Source organism: Neolamprologus brichardi, chromosome 19 (genome assembly GCF_056152115.1).
Source record: "Neolamprologus brichardi isolate AB-2024 chromosome 19, ASM5615211v1, whole genome shotgun sequence".
NCBI lineage: Eukaryota > Metazoa > Chordata > Actinopteri > Cichliformes > Cichlidae > Neolamprologus > Neolamprologus brichardi.
This window is the reverse complement of record NC_142122.1, coordinates 8,128,727-8,145,742: the sequence shown is the minus strand read 5'-3', so window position 1 is coordinate 8,145,742 and position 17,016 is coordinate 8,128,727. Positions and strand designations below refer to the sequence as shown.

The window sequence follows — 17,016 nt, the reverse complement described above, 5'->3', positions numbered from 1 at the left end:
AAGAGCTTAAATTGCTCACTCATTCATTCAGCACTCTTAATGTCAAACTACTGCACAGAGCTCTTCCTCTCACCCCAGCTCTTCTTCTTTGTCTGCAGCAGCTGTATCGCTTTCAGTCTGTATTATGTGTTTAATCTCTTCGTATAGTTTTTTTTTACTTCATTTGTAACATCAGCTGCTCTTCTGCCAGTGAACTTACACATAACTGTGATTGATCAGATGCTGCCAGCATGACTCCTTTCATGTGTACGCTCAGGGGAAATGCTCAGTTAATTTATGGAGGTGATTGCTAGTTTTCTGTGACTTCCACTCTGTGGTGGAATGAGTTTTGGCTGAACATCCTCCAGTAACTGGTCAGCACTTTATGGAAAGGGTGTGAAGAATTGTCCAATACTGTCTGTAATTTGCACAGCATGCTCCTTTCTGACTCTGCCATCACAGTCAAGCTCCACACCCACGACATTACTGGCACTGAGGATCGGTATCTGTCTGCTGGTGTGTGCTGCTGTGACTGCTGGCCCAGCACTCCACAGCATAGAGGATCTCCACAGACTAATAAAAAATCCAGAAAATCGCCCAGCAGATATTAAAAGACCTCAGTCATCTGAGAAAGGAATGACTTCAACCCTTCTTGCAGAGGGCGTCTACTTTTTCCAAATACTGGGGTATTTGTAATCCTTCACCATCCAGACCCCTTGGATGGAAACAGGGGGTCACTGCTGTTCTGGTGCTCATCAACCAGCTTCTTCTCCTTAATCAAAACTGTAAATAACTTAACAACAAGCCAGCAAACACTGAGGTTACTCAGAATTTTTAGAAAATTCTCAAGCACAACTCTAACAAATACTATACAACTGAATATACAGCACTTTGCAACTTTCAAAAAGGAGCTAGGTTGCGTTTTTTTAATAGACGCAGCTCCATATTGGCATCTTTACACGGGAAAGCATTTAAATTTTACTGGAATTTAAATGAAAGCTGATGTTTTGTTTCTTTGGTCGAGCACAGCATTAGCTAAAAAAGGCAAAAGACAAGTTAAGTACAAACGTGGCAGACCAGCTCAGACAAGTATCTCTCCCTTTTTTTTTTTAAAGGCTCTGCAAGCCACTTTGCAAGCCGTCCTAACCCCAGCTGCTCCTTTCATAATGTATCTGACTTTTTCTGTGTCATTGCTTTCACCGAGTCCCGCTCTATTATGTGTTCAGAACCGTATCTCAAGATAGAAATAATTGTGTTATGGATTCAGTGAAATAAAATCTATAATTTCTTTTAAGGAATCATTTTAAAACTAAATTCTTTTAAAAAACACTCACGGAGGCGAGGGAAGAGCACAACAGCAGAGACATGCTTGAGGTTCAGTTTCCTGGATTTTCACCTTCTGTTAATAGTGTGAATTGAGCAACTGGACACTGGGAGCTCTGCAGCATTGAGCAGCAAACTGCATCGATAATGAGATTTCCTACTTCACACTGTGACTTCCTGCCCTTTTGCCCCACATTCCACCCACACACCGAGGCACTTAAAATAGATGATATAGGAATTAGGTAACAATATCAGATTTCTGATTTCATGAGTGAAACAATCTCAGGGGTCCGTGGGTTCTACAAGACAGTGGGTACTCTGCCTTCGTGTAAGCTAATACAACGCATTCATCCAGCTTCAACAATAATGTACCACATGCTGCTTTTGTAGAAACTGAGTCTTAGACCATGAAGCAAATGATAAAGTAAAGGGTTTACCATATACCAGTATGCTTTTTTATTAAAAGCTTGGAGAGAACTCAATATTTTTCTTAGAGGAGCGGTAGAGAATCATTTTTCCCCATCAGTGCAGAAATCTTTTATGGTGAAACACAAATTCACTCTTAAATAACAAGCCAGTCGATCTCATCACACGACACAGGCCGTGTCATGCTTTCTGCATCTTTCAATCACGAAGAGAAAATCCAATTTCTGAATGTGTCGAACTGATAATGGACTTGGGCCAGCCTTGCAATGTTCACCAACACTTCAGAGCTGAGCAGAAAGAATGATTTCAAAGCTGCACAAAGCACTATAGCTGCAGCTCTTCTACACCTTCAGCACTCCAACCTCAGGCTGGCTGAGCCAGCGAAGCAGACTGCACCAAATTGTACCACACAACCTTTCCTTTCCAGTTCACAACGCAGTCTTTTCCTCAGAAACTGAAATCTAATCTGGGGTTATTCTCCAGGGTAGTATTTATTAATAAAAAATAATCTCATTAAACTCTAATTCCATTAATTGTTCAGGTTTTATCATATTTGAGAATCTACAGGCGGCGGTGGAAAGAAGAAGCCACACTTGTCAGCGCTCATGGCTCTTTATCTTTACACAGCGTGTGGATTTGATCCGTGTTTGGGATTCTTTCCTCACTAATAAAATGAGTATTTAACTCACAGCTGGGAGCCAAAGGGAACAACTTGCCTCTGCAGCATAAAGCAGCATTTCTTATTAGATTTGGTAAAACATCATTAGCAGGTCAAACACTTAAAAGCATTTCACCTGCAGTTTGGCTGTTGTTCAATATACTACTGAGCTCTCAAGACACAGAGGAAGCATGCTGTATCCATTTGCTTGTATACAGCAGGGTAATTAATGATCTTTAGATGGAGATAAAGTGCATGGGTCTTAAATTTTCTGCCTGCAAAGTTGGTGCGTTAGCCCGCTCCATGCAGGCAGATCGAGCCAAACATGCGACAGCTGCGCAAGCATGAACCCAGGACTGATGGGAAACAAACTGATGGCTGTGGCAGTTGGACAGTCTCTGATAATCCTTTTTAATTCAGACACTTTAGTTTGCAGCATGAATTTTCCGGCCTGCCAGGGAATTGTTTTGTTTCTCCGCGTCTAATGTAGGTTAACAGGCAGCCATCAGTTATGAATAGAGTGCAGACCATGTGAGCGTGTGCGTAAGCAATGATTTTGAGTGCTCGCTGCTTTGCAGGCTGGAATGCATTAAGCGTGTCATACTGATGCACTTCTCCTGGTCTGACATTTCTATGAGTACAGCCAGCACTGTGGAAGGCTTAAGCAACCAGCTGATATCATATATTTCACTACAGCATTTATGTGTCCCATGTTGCATTGTAACAGTTTACCAAAGTAAATCTGTTTGGAAACTGACACATCCTGAAAGTACCAGTATCTACAAAAAACTTGGAAAAAACTAATATTGGACAAAGTGTGACCAGATGCTACACTGAGGTTTATCCTGTCTTGGTGCAGAATGTTACCCAAGCATGTAACTCCCAACTATTTTTGTTAGATATACTCCCACGGGCCTGTCTGATAAGCTCCAACACCCATCATGCTTCAAATGTATCCATCTGACTTCATATTAAACCGATGCTACCACAACTGAATCAGCTGAAAAGTCAAAGTTTGGATTTTTATTGCTACAGTTTAGAGGGAGAACAGGACATTATATTTACAGAGTAATTCATGTAACTTTATGTACTGTTCAATAGGTTTTTGACTGTTTCAATCTATAAATAGATAAATGGTATCCATTTATTTAATTTTTTAAGCACTTGCAGTTCTGTGCACAAATCTTGAACCACCCCGCCCTTCCTTATATTTCACTTCCAGGGAGTCAGACTTTCCCATATTATATTAAAGTGGTCTTGATCAATAGTTCTCCAGGCTTCACAAAGGTCTTTCAAAGGTTTTCAGTCCTTGTGCCTGACATTTTCAAAGGAATGTATTATTATTTTTTGTTAACAAAATCATTTAACCCCGACATGTGACTCATTAAAGCATAAAGACTACACCTAACTTGTGTTGTGTCAACACAAAACATTTTAAACTGCATGTTTAGTTGTTAAATATTTAGACACTTCGTTATTAGCAACCTTTTACCAAAATACACCACTTGTTTTCATTTTTTAGTATGAATATGTGTAAAGAAAATGCAAAATGCAACAGTCTGACAGGCATAAAAAGTATATTTTTTGCAGGAAAAAGATTCCCACAGAGCTTTTAGCTGAAGACACAGTGTGCAGTATGAGGACAGTGTTCAAAACACAGAGGATACTATTCAATTCAATTTTTATCACAACAACAGACGCCTCAAGACACTTTATATTGCAAGATAAAGACCCTACAATAATACAGACGACACCTATGAGCAACCACTTGGTGACAGTGGGAAGGAACCAGGCTCAGGGAGGGGCGCATAGACCTCACTGTTACACCTCCTAGTAAGAGAAAGTTTGCACACAAATAATTTTCTACCAGCTTTTCCAAAATGATTCAGACATCACAGGCACAGAGGGGATGATTGCAAGAGTTCAAGCAATCTGATAAAAATAAAATAGAATTTAAATTTGTGAAATGATAAAAAAAAAACTAAAAATGTTTATTTAAAGAAAAATGTGATCTATATTTCACGCACTGTAAAAAACTTTCTGACCTGACCTCCATTCTACGCGCAAATAACATCCGTCTATGGTTCAGTTTTTGCTGTCGTATAACGACTTGTTTTGACCGAAGAGATGATATCAGGGTTTCAGCCTTGTTTGTTTGCAATGGGCTAATGTGTCTAAGCCAGCTGGAGAAGTTTTAGGTGGTTATTAACCATGAACAGGAAAGGTTTCTACCCGCTGCGGTGGAACCCTGTTGTAAATTATAACCGTGAGCTCAGCTGCATTGTGTTAATGTCTCACTCGTTTCACTGCCACAGCGACTTTCCATGTTCAAACTTGCTGTATGTGTGTGGCAACAGTTCCTCTTTAACTGAATTAAACAAAAAAAAATCCCTTTTTTTCTTCTTTTTTTCCTCTTTTCCCCCCTTTTAGGTGTTTCAACCATGGTACCACCCTGGCTATGGATTTATGTATTATTTTCTGGTAATTACACAGCTTTCGAGAGAATACAAGAAGCAAGACAACGTGTACCGTAGTTTTCGGGTCATAAGCCGCTACTTTTTTCCCACGCTGTGAACACTGCGGCTTATACTGACGTGCGGCTAATGCATTTTTTTTTCATGCGGCCAAAAACATTTTGCCTGGTAACAGTAGACCAATAAAATTGATAAGTAGTATATATATACGGTATATATTTTTACCGGTTGTTACAATGTTGCTTGTGCACTGTTCTGTAAAAAAAAAACCCATAAGCAACGTAATGTGTGTGTTACTGACACGTACGTATACTTAAAGGTAGCCGTGTTACAGGCGCTGTTCGAGGAAAAAAAGCATTTGCAGTATGTAGTTTTGTATGTTGCCATGTTTATGTTACCTTACGGATTAAATTAAACGTTAAAAATCCTCACGTGTAATATTTCTGTGTAAATATCTCATATTACGAGTTAAAACAGGTGCGGCCTGTACAAATACAAAATTGATTTTCTTTCTAAAATTAGAGCATGCGGCTTTTAATCAGGTGCGCTCTGTAGTCCGGGAATTGCAGTAATTCTCCTGTTAATTCTCCAACCTACCAACCTACCATCCGGCCCTGGGATGAGAGGGTCCCATGATCTCCGACTCATGTTTGTTGAAAGGGATGAAATGCGAGTTTATTTGGGAATATGAGCTATAACTAATATTTTATTGGTATTAAAATCTGGTTTTAATGTGGAAGCCCTCCAAAGATTTGATTCTGAAGTAGGGAGAAATGTCGCTCCCCTTTCCTTTCACTCGTTTGCCATCTACCTCTGCACAGTCCTTTCTGATCAAAGGTCCTGAACACTGTTTGTTTCAATGGCAGTTGTTTGGGGGGTTTTGCAGTCGGTGCATTTTTCTTTGTGATTAGGAACAAATGGAAATCCGACTGTTTTCGATATTCTCCGGTCTGGCATAAATACGACCGTATGTGCTAGAGAACATCATGGCCAGGTCCCTGCCTGTCCCAGCCTCTCGTGCAGCGTTGATTTTCCTCCCTGTGTACAAATGCTGCATGTCACAGGGCTAGATTGACCTACATTCTCACGTCTCCCGGGATTCTGGAAAATCCACGTCCTCTTGTGTCAGCCCATCCTTCTTTCATTAAGGTAATCATGCTCTCCCTCTCTCGTTCAGTTAGTCACACTCAACCCATCTCCAGCTTTATGACTCATTGAGAAATAAGTCTACAATCACCAAAACAACTCCTCAGCTGGAGAATGCTGTGTGCAGTTTAAGAAAGGCAACTGTCGGATGCACCAGCAGCCAACCGCACATCTTTCACCTGTCAGAGACCAAAAATGTCACATGGGAGGGACCCCATGTGACAAAAAAATGACGCTTCATTTTTTAAGGGTACTGCCTGGCTCTGTTGTTTTCTTCCCATTGTTAGTGTCTGATTAAGTTCACCTGTGGAACATTAAACCTCCCTGTGGCCCAATTCCAATCCGGCCCCTGGAGCCTCTCCCTCCACACACTCACTCTGTGCTTTTGAGTGGAGGATCCACCAAATTAAGTGCTCTTTAAAACCAAGTAGTTCTGTGGAAGTGTTACTTAACCATCAAACAGCGAGTCTGCACCGACACAGGCTTAACAAGGCTTACCAACCACAGTCTGGGAAGGTGCAGCATCTGTTTTGTGTGTCTAATAATGCAGGAAACTACGCACTACACACAGAAAGAAATGCCTCATTAATTATTAAAATTAAACAGGTTTTGAGAAATGTTCTACACGTGTCCATATGTAGTTTTTTTTTAAGGTGTCAACAAATTAAATATATTATTATTATCATTATTATTAGAATTATTATTACTGGAAGTTCCTGCTCAGTGCAAGAGACTCACAGCTTGGTCATGACTATCTTCCAAGACAACTAACTGATTTTTATTGTTTACCATTTATTTTATTCAGTTTTTGTTTTGTTGCTTCCTTATCATTTCCACAAGGAAGATACTGACACCATTACTGTTGTCCAATCACCTTCTTGCCTGCCTTCTTAGAGCCAATCAGCCACCACTCAGCGTCGTTTAAATCTGTGCTCTCGGTCATTCTCCCTTTCAAACTCTCATCTCCACCTCACTTCTTTAAAGTGAACTCTCCTTATTTAACCGTTCAAATGGCAAAGAGAGCCAAACCATTCATGGGCTTGATCACTGCAAGCTTTTATTTTTACCTTTATTTTTTTATTAAGAATTTATCAATCACCTGACCAGTACCTAGAGAGTTTGGATGCTGCCCGTCATTGTGCTTTATAAAAAAAAAAAAAAACACAAAAAAAATGCTTTTAAATACATTGACCCAATTTCTTGGAATAATCTACAGAAAGAGCTGAAGTTGTCAGAACTGGTTACATTCAAGGAGTATAAGTCTGTGTCTTTGGGTCGGTTTGACTACTTTTAATGTCTGGTTAATGCTCTTGTAATGATCTGTTACTGCACATGATTTGCATGTTTGTGGTCACTCGTCTGAACTGACTATCGGTTCAGGTGCTTTTCTTTTTTTGTTATGTTCTTATGTCCAAGTCCCTCTTGAAAGAGAGATTGTAATCTCAGCGAGACTCAAGGATAACGACCTATATATCTAGTCTTTGTGTTAGGGCAGTGATGGGGGCAAAAACTAAAAAAAATTATAGCTCATGGGTCAAATCCAAACCTACATCAAAAAAGATGTGTTTTATTATTAATTTTTTTATTTGATTTTCCAGAAAAATACTTTTTCCGACAGTGCAAATACATAGCATTTCAATCCTAATAAATACAACCTTGTAAAGCATAATGACAGTCAATTCCTGACACACAAATACAGGGCAGCGTAATAAAAACAGTCTGCTGAAAATGCTTTTTTTTAAGTTAGTAACAACATTAAGAGCAGCACTTTCCATCGACGATGAAAGAAAATGGTTTAAGATTGCTCCAATTCACTTTTCTTTCTCTGACACAGAAGTACCACCTGTGCGACCGTATTAAAACTAAAATAATTTTGGAAGAAAAAAAAAAACATCCACTCAAACCACTCAACAAGTCAATCTGCAGTCTAACAGGTAACAAAAGGAGCTTGTTTGGACTGAATAATCATGTTTAAGTGTATAAGAACCTCAACAATGGACAGCTGTATGTTATTTGCAGGGGAAAAATGTAAACGGTGAACAAATCTGTGCAAAGAGTATTAATAAAGTAAAAACTTATGGAAAAAAACGATTTTTGTGTTTTAATTTCTTTGAGTGGGTCGCAGATACTGTTCAGAACTTTTATCGACAGACTTTCGAGGTGCAGCTGTGGGGTGGAGGGCTTCAGGTTTGGTGGTCTCAGCACCTCGTCTCTACTTTTTTGCTTAATCGAATCATGGCCTCCAGCTCACACTGGAGCTCTGAGTCTGTGGTTGTGATTCTCAGCTGGAAAAAAAGTGGAGTGTCCACTCTGGGTCAGGATTCCCACACTTGCTCATGAGTTGAGCGTGAGACTGAGGAATGAACTGGTCCACCGTTGGCAGTGTTGCGCACCCTCTAACAATCTTTTGTGATAAAGAGCTGAACGTGAAAGGGAAGCTGGCGATTTGCCGGCCAATTTACATCCCTACCTTCACCTATGGTCATGAACTCTGGATAACGACCAAATGAGTGAGATCACAGATTCAAACAAACAGATACAAGCTTCCTTTAAATGGGGTCTGGGTTCCCCGTTAGTGACAAGGAGAAGAGCTCCACTCTCCCCCGGTTCGGAAATCTGATTAGGAATGCCTCCTGTTTGTTTCAGCCATGTCCTACCGGGAAGAGGTCCTGGGGAAGACCCAGAAATTGCTGGAGTGATTACATCTCTCGTACTTAGCTGGAGGAGGTGACCCAGGAGAGGTAAGTCTGGGCCTTTCTGCTTAAACTTCTTGCCTCTGTGACCCAGATCTGGATGAGCAGCAACAAATGGATTGAAAGATGGATTCTCTGAATCCCTCGTCCATATATATATATATATTTATGAATAGTTTTTGTAGAGTTGAGATTTAGTTTTTTTTATTTTTAACACATTTTGGGTCATTTTAAACTTTTATATGAAGTGGGTTAGAGATTTGAGTTGCTGACAAGTCGAACCTAAACCTTCATTAAAGTTATAGTTACAGTCTTTAATCTTAAGTGGTCCCACCTGCTTACAAAGTTGTTGTGAATGAGCTAATGTTTCTTCCAGCATCTTACAGAAAGAAAATCAATCCTTTATTATTAGCCACGCATCTGTGAGAAAATGGCAGACTTCATAAGATGCAACCCTTCTTTAAATGCCTGTGCGCCTGAAATAAACATTTAGGGTGCGATTGTAATTGCTGCTTGTTCATCTCTCCAACAGCACGACTGGTCTGTTCACACATCTGCGTCTCCGCTCCGATGAGGCGAGGCGGCCACTTCATCACATCCTTTCAAAAGTTAAGCGTTAGATTTGACGAGGATGCGTCTCGCACCTGTCACACACTGAAGTCAGACATGCAGCGGCTGATTGGTGGGTTACTGTCACTGAGGGCACTGGGATTATACATACTGCAGCATATGGTACATGCACAATACAGTGTAAATACTGAAAGCAGATCTGTTAGCGTGCTGTGAAATCAAAGAGAGAAGAAGCAGCAGCGGTCACAGGGGACACAGTGTCCTGCCTGCCCGCCAGGCTCACAACGAAATCTGAGACACATACGTCGCAGAGGAATACTGCATTCCAGCTATTTAGATTCCCGCTGTACACACGCACAGTTGGGGTTGGTGTCATCCTACTGTAAACATGCCTCACACATTCAGCCTTAATGGCTGACATGCCACGCACAAGCTTCTGTAACACCACAGGCGTCACCTCCCCACTCCCAACCCCCGCATGCCTCACCCGCCTCTGTAGTCAGAAACTGAAGCTGGTAAACAAGACTGGATGATTTGGATTCTGCTTGGTGAGCATTACAGACAGGAAAGATGAGTGAGAGTGGTGGATTTATGACAGGAATGAGCGGCCACGCTTGAATTTGTTGTGTGTGTTTCCCCCCCCCACAGAAAACCCCCCCACAAAATACCAAAAACTTTTGTTTATTCTCATCTAAACAGTGTTACGTGCAAAGACTCAGATTATTGACTTAACAACTGACTTAGCAAAAATATAATTTCAAAAAAAGATGCTTCGGTTTAAAGTACAATATTTGGAATATTCCGATTTGGAGGTCGTTTGGAGTGGAGGGCCCACTCCTGAAGACCTTCTATGACTCTGTGGTGGCCTCTGCTATCTTTTATGGAGTGGTCTGCTGGGGTGGCAGCATCTCTGCTGGGGACAGGAAGAGACTGAACAGGCTGATCCGAAGGGCCAGCTCTGTTCTAGGATGCCCTCTGGACCCAGTGGAGGTGGTGAGTGACAGGAGAATGGCGGCTAAGCTGTCATCCCTGTTGGACAACATCTCCCACCCCATGCAGGAGACTCTGACAGCACTGAGCAGCTCCTTCAGTGGGAGACTGCGGCACCCACGGTGTGGGACGGAGAGATTTCGCAGGTCTTTCCTCCCCACTGCTGTCAGACTCCACAACAAAGACTTTAACTGATCAAACACACACATCCACAAACGTGCAATAACACTAATGTGCAATAATCTTTTCTGGCATCGTTGTACTTTTACTCAGTTGTATATATCTTATTGTATATTTTATTCTATTTTATTCTACTGTATATGGTATTTTATTTTATTCTATTCTGTACAGTTGTGTACTGTATTTATTCTTATTGTATTCTAATTTTTGCTTCATAACTTTTGCACTGTCCACTTCCTGCTGTGACAAAACAAATTTCCCACGTGTGGGACTAATAAAGGTTATCTTATCTTATCTTATCTTATTTCTGCCTACCTCAGGTTTAAGTCAATGCTAAGAACTGAAAGTTCAATATCTATCCTTCATTCAAAAAAAAGAACAAACCTCCCTCCAACCATTTCTCATCACTACTAGCGAAGCTCTTATTGTGAAGTCACTTTAATTATGAAGCAGTTGCAGCAGGTAGGTCCAGCTTTTCTAGTGTTTACATGTTGTAGCTGTTTACTGCCACCAGGGGGCAGTGTCACAGACAACTGGACTGTGGGCTACTCTTGCTTCCCTGTTGTTGGTCTATCAGCCAACCACAAAGAAGAGCTAAATTATTATGTACAAAGAGCTGAAGTGAAACAGAATTGAAAACGATCTCCAAAGCGATGTCATAAGCTTCTCGTGTATTCTTTATGATTTTCATATAAATCGCCATACGATCAGACTCAGTTGGCCAGTTCACTGACCAGTCTATGAGTAAGGCTTTAGCAATAAATTTCACAGCAAGTACCCTCAACTCCCAGCAACCATTCACAACCAGTCGGGGAATACCGATTCTTCCCTCCACGACCACCAGTTGCCAAATGGTTGCAGACTGGTCTTTACCCCTGTGTAACTGGGACCTTAATCACTTGATCTTCTTCTTCAGATTTGACAGTTTCTTTCTCTATAATAAAGTTCACCACTATGGAAGCATGACATGAGTCATGTTTCAGGTTATGGACGACTGTATGTAAACTCTGACCTTTGTTAATTGCCATGTTAGTGTCTGTCTGCTGTTTCCCCTCAAAGATGAATCAGCTCCAGTTTTTAAATCACCCAAAGCAGCTGTGAGAACGAATGCTTAATTTGTAAAAGCTATAAACCGATTCAAGTCCAGAAAGAGAGTGGTTCAGACTGATGATCGGGCAATTTCTTCTTGTTTTTCTTCTCTCCTGTTGGATAGTATTATCCTGATAGAGTGAGGCACATGGTGAGACGCCAGGAAGCCTTAGGATGGAGGGAGGGAGTCCTCAGCTGGATCAGTGCCCAGGCTGCCCCCTAAAACACTGCTTTTACATCTCTGAGCTTTACAAATGTGCATGAGGCTGCAATTTTGGGAGAGAGGCAGGATGAATTTATACTCAGCGAGACCAGAGAAAGGAGAGGGGGGTGGGGGGGGTGGGGGAGTAAAGCTAGAAAAGAGAAGCTTTATAATGAGAGTGAAAGCACACCAAAGACAGAAAGAGAAGGAGGGCAGTGCTTGCACAGATGCAACAACTTATTTTAGATGGTGCAATAACAGATTTGACAGCCAGATGCTCTTTCTCAGGGTTTTGGTTTCAAGCACTGACATCTGCCAGCCTATAACTCTCAATTACTGCACCTTTCTGAGGAAACTTCAAGCAGCAAGTCAAAAATAAACCTTTGCTAAGAAAAGGTTATTTTTCGCTCAGTCTGGGACTACTCTGGGATTTACTGCTAGGATAGTTTCTGTGGCACACGAGGCAGCGACAGGCGGTGAACTAAAGGCTGACCGCAGAACATAAAATACTATAACGTTCGAAAACCTCCACTGACTCCTGTCCGTTATTAGCCTTGTTGAGTCCTTCTTCTTCTTTCAGCTGCTCCCTTTGGAGGTCACCACGCGGATCATCTTCCTCCACCTCACCCTATCCCTAGCATCCTCCTCCATCACGTCAACCCCCTGCACGTCCTTGTTGCATCCTTCAGTCAAACTATTTGTTCAGTAATTGTGAAAACAATGCATATATTCTAGGAAGTTAAACTAAAAATATAACATACACAAAACTAGATGTGCATACATGAAAACCTTGCACACTTTTCCATAAGTATTATCCAATGAAGAAGAGTGTGTTGCCCTGCGAGTGTGCGAGTGCATGGTTTCACTACCATTTGGTGATTAGTTTGGAAATAAGTGGCATCTTGGATGGGTGACAATGGCAGCCTGGTCACGATCAAGATCGCCCAGCTTGTGTGATTGAAGTCTAAGGGAGATGAAGGGATCCACCATCCCAGAGAAGAGAGCCATGTAGTGGCTGATAAAGACTGTCAGATGGAGCTGAAGCTAAAGAGACAGAAGATCTAACGAACTATTCAAAGTCAGTGATTGTGTGTAGTCGACGACTATGTAAATTTTCTACCACAGGTCCAGAAATAAAGCACATACCAGCTTAAAATGAAATAAGTAAGTTATTATGTATTAAAAACTGCAAGTCCCTTTAAAGTGTGTATTTGCTTTTAATGAGTGCACAAACAAGTTCTCACACAAACTGACATACAGCAAAGTTTCTGGCACATTGAGAAGCATCTGGCAGGTTGTTGGAGACATTAAAGCGAGTCTCACTGGACATGACAACCTTTTGGGTGCTTCAGGAATGAACTGGCAGTGACTAAACCCACAACATCATTAGTTCAGACATCAACCATCAACTGTACAAGCTTACAGCTGTCTCCGTTGACTACACATTCACTCAGAGAGTGTAATGTTAATCCCGGATGTCAGAATCAGAGCAGAGAGCAAACCCTGTGGGCTCCCACTCGGGCTCATAATAACATTTAGTCACGCTTAAATGTATACAGTAAAGCATGAAAACATCAGTGCAGTGATTTAAGAAAGTCACTAGTTTTTATGCAATGACAAATGGTTAGGAAAGAAGACATCCTCCATCCCTGCATGAAGATTGACAGCCGCAGTCGGAGAGATAAGAGGGTAATTGATGTTGTCAAAACTTATTAGTAGGATTGAGGAAACCCCCAGCTTGTGCTGTACTAGCATGCTGCAAAGATGCAGGCTGTCACTTGTGCTGTGGAACGACTTGCAAAAAGAAAGTTTCTGTTTCCAATGTTTGCATGCCTTCCCACCAAAGAAATATGGATTTCTTGTTTTACCCACAGAGTGCAAAGTGTTTTATTTTATTTGGTATTTAATTGACCACAGATACAATTTTCATGCACCATTGAGTCCTTCGCTTCTGTCATGACATCTAAGAAATGCCTGGGAACATCACGGCGCTGCGGCAGCACATTTTCAGTTTGTTAGCCTGTTGGGGAATTTGTCCTTTCGACTTCTCTGAATTGTTAATTAGCAGCAGGCAAAGACTGCGCAGAGCCCGCTTCAAGTCTGAGGCCAGCATCTTGGGCGTGGAAAAAGGTTAGAATATTAGGAGTAGCCAATCAGGTTGGAGATGTTCATGTTATTCATCATGTTATTTTCTAAATGGAGAGCATACACACAAATGTACAGGATATAATACAAATAAATGGTAAATGGCCTGTATTTATATAGCGCTTTACTAGTCCCTACGGACCCCAAGGCGCTTTACATATCCAGTCATCCACCCATTCACACACTGGTGATGGCAAGCTACATTGTAGCCACAGCCACCCTGGGGCGCACTGACAGAGGCGAGGCTGCCGGACACTGGCGCCACCGGGCCCTCTGACCACCACCAGTAGGCAACGGGTGAAGTATCTTGCCCAAGGACACAACGACCGAGACTGTCCAAGCCGGGGCTCGAACCGGCAACCTTCTGATTACAAGGCGAACTCCCAACTCTTGAGCCACGATCGCCCAAATACTGCTAGCTGCCCATCGACTGGCTTCCAGAAATTGACAAGACACATAATACAGAAGCTGTGTAAAGCTTAGGCCTCAGTTACTCAAAAACAGGTTGGCAATGCCCTGGCAACCTTTAGTTGCTAGGGAAAGATGAGCATTCCTCAACTGTAAGGTGAGATTGTTGCAAGTTTCTGACTGTTGCCGGGTTAAATCAGGTGCAAAGTCAGCAATCACTGAAAAGCGAAACAATCCCATTGCTTCGCTTTTCAGTAATTGCTGACTTTGCTTATGGTTCGCATCTAAGACGCTCAGCTGTTTGCAAACACTTGCCTTTTTGCTCCATTTAGCTGTAGTAAAACTTGAAAAAGTGTGATGCAACCCAGAACGGAGTTTAGACTTCGCCTCAGTCGTCTGTTTATTATTCATGAGCAACTTCAAATGCCTTTGAAGTAAAGTTTACACCAACACATTTCAAAAGGCCAGCTTTTAAACTGATGGCAAACGTTACTGGTTTCCAGTTTGTGTCCAAATTTCAGTGTTTGACTACTATTTCAACACCAGTCTGGACCAATGGTTACCACATGACAGAGCTCTTGGCCTGTGTGACTGAGGCCTAATCCAGTGAAGTCCCACAATAAATTCATATAGTGTATAAAGATAAAAACGAGTGCAGCAACATCAGGAGATACTAACACCCTCATTACAGAGTGTCACAGACACATATATGGAAGTTGTAAGTTTCTATACACAATAAAGGTCCAGAGTTTTGCTATGGTAGGCAGACCAAGCAGTCACACCACGCACGCTATAATCAATCTGCTGCGGTTCTTTGCCATTATTCAGGCGTGTGCCGGAGACCCTCGAGCGCTCAGCTGCTCATGCAATATTCAGCTGCGGGGTTTACTGGCTGGCTAAGGAGAAGATGCAGCGAAGTGACAGAGCAAAGCCTAGCAGGTGTGTGTGTGTCCGCGTCTGTGTGTAAGTGTGTGTGTTGGTCATGAAGCTCAGGACAAACAGAGCCTAAAATAGATTTGACTTCAACCCTTCTGACAAGAGAAGACAGCTTTGACAACAAGAGTACAAGTCTGTGAATGAATGAGCGCTGAAGTGCACACGCACGCACACAAACACGCCAAGTTAAACATGTTGGCGATGAGTTAGTTCAGAAGATGAACATCAACCTCATCTCTATCTGTTAAACATAAAACTAGCAGAGCCGGTCTAAGATCAGCCATGTTTTTAAGTATTCAGTAGTGACAGATGTGCAGGACACAAATGGAAACTGTGATCAGATCATTCCTCATACAACCTGAACCCACACAGTCCACAACAAAAGCACACACGCATGTACTCATACACTCATACACATTCATCCCTTCTTTGAAGTCGCTCATGAATAATAAACAGACGAGACGACTGAGGCAAAGTCTAAACTCCATCCTGAACCTCCGCGGCCTCCCTTCATATAAATCACACTCGTATTTGCTCAGTGAATCTGTGTCAGTAGATCATTAAGCTTTGAAGGCCAGCGCAGCGGCAGGAGATACATTCGGCTCCGCTGTGGCTTCTTCACACCTCCACTTCTGTCTGCACAACAACATGCTTTTATCATGAAAGGTGGTGAAGAGGAAATGCTGGCTGAGGCTCTCCTCAACACTGCCAAACACAGGAATGCCATTACTTATTAAGTCGAGGAAAAAATAGCGAGAAAGAGCACTTGAGATTTTTATCTTTACATGGCAGTGGGGGGAAAATTGTATGCTAGGATTGTAGCTTGGTATTTCTTAATTGGCTCAAAGGGAGGACACGGCATAAAGGGAAGCCAGTAGGAGTGAATGGGTGCACATGAAAGATAAAGTAGAAAGAAAAACGAAAGCACGAAAACATAATTAAAGTCGTATTTCTGCATCTGGTTTGGACTAAATAAACTGGAGTTGTGTTAGTGATTGTGTGAGAGAGAATTTAAATTTTTAATTGCACAGCAGGGTAATAATGAGCACAAAAAGTAATTGCGTAAGCTTCAAAAGCGTAACTCCCTGCCGTGTAAACCGTAAAATTCATGTGAAAAATGGAACTGAAAGAGAAAAACAACAGTTAAGTCACAGCACTCACAGCTAAACCGAATTAGACTGAAATGAAAGCAAAACTACTTTAAAAACGAACCAAAGCAGCAGCAGCAGTCGCAAGCAGTTTAAATGCAGTTTCATTCATTTTATACATGAAATATGAAGAGAAGAGGAAGAAGGCGGATTTCATTTGGGGACCAGTTAATGCAGAAAAAGGAGGAAAAATGTAAAAGAGGAAGGAGAAAGAAGGCGACAGAGTGCTAAAGGTGACAGCCTCTGAGGATAGACACTCCCTTTCTACTTAAAACTCTGGCTCCTTGCCTCCCCTTAGCCCTCCAGCTCGTGTCGTCCCAAAAGTCATTTTGACAGCTCAATAATTGACTGCTTATCTTTTATTAATAGAGAGATCCATTAGGCCACGAGGCCGCGTCGGCGCTTCACTGTGTGTGCTCCGAGACAAAGCACCGCCGGCCTTCACGCGAGACACCTCTTTCTTATTGTCTCATATTCTGGCATCTGCTCAACGCTTCACTGTAACACGGCCTCTTAATTAGCCTCGCGCACAACAGAGGAGTCTTCACCGTCACTGTGGTGGTACATGTTAGACAGTGCAGAAGCAAGGCTATCATCACAGAAGCAGGAGGGAATGAATGGGTTCATTTCATTTCCTGAAACGTCTCTT

At 41.9% G+C, this 17,016-nt stretch overlaps 1 protein-coding gene and 1 long non-coding RNA gene across 5 annotated transcripts in view; one reads left to right on the top strand and one right to left on the bottom strand.

Moving 5' to 3' along the window:
* pacs2 (phosphofurin acidic cluster sorting protein 2) overlaps window positions 1–17,016 on the bottom strand; it is a 69,135-nt gene that overhangs the window by 32,136 nt on the left and 19,983 nt on the right. The window lies entirely within an intron of this gene.
* On the top strand, window positions 5,861–9,491 carry LOC148097173 (uncharacterized). Its single transcript, XR_015716971.1, has 3 exons — window positions 5,861–6,009; window positions 8,653–8,747; window positions 9,232–9,491. It is a non-coding gene; the product is annotated as an uncharacterized LOC148097173 (long non-coding RNA).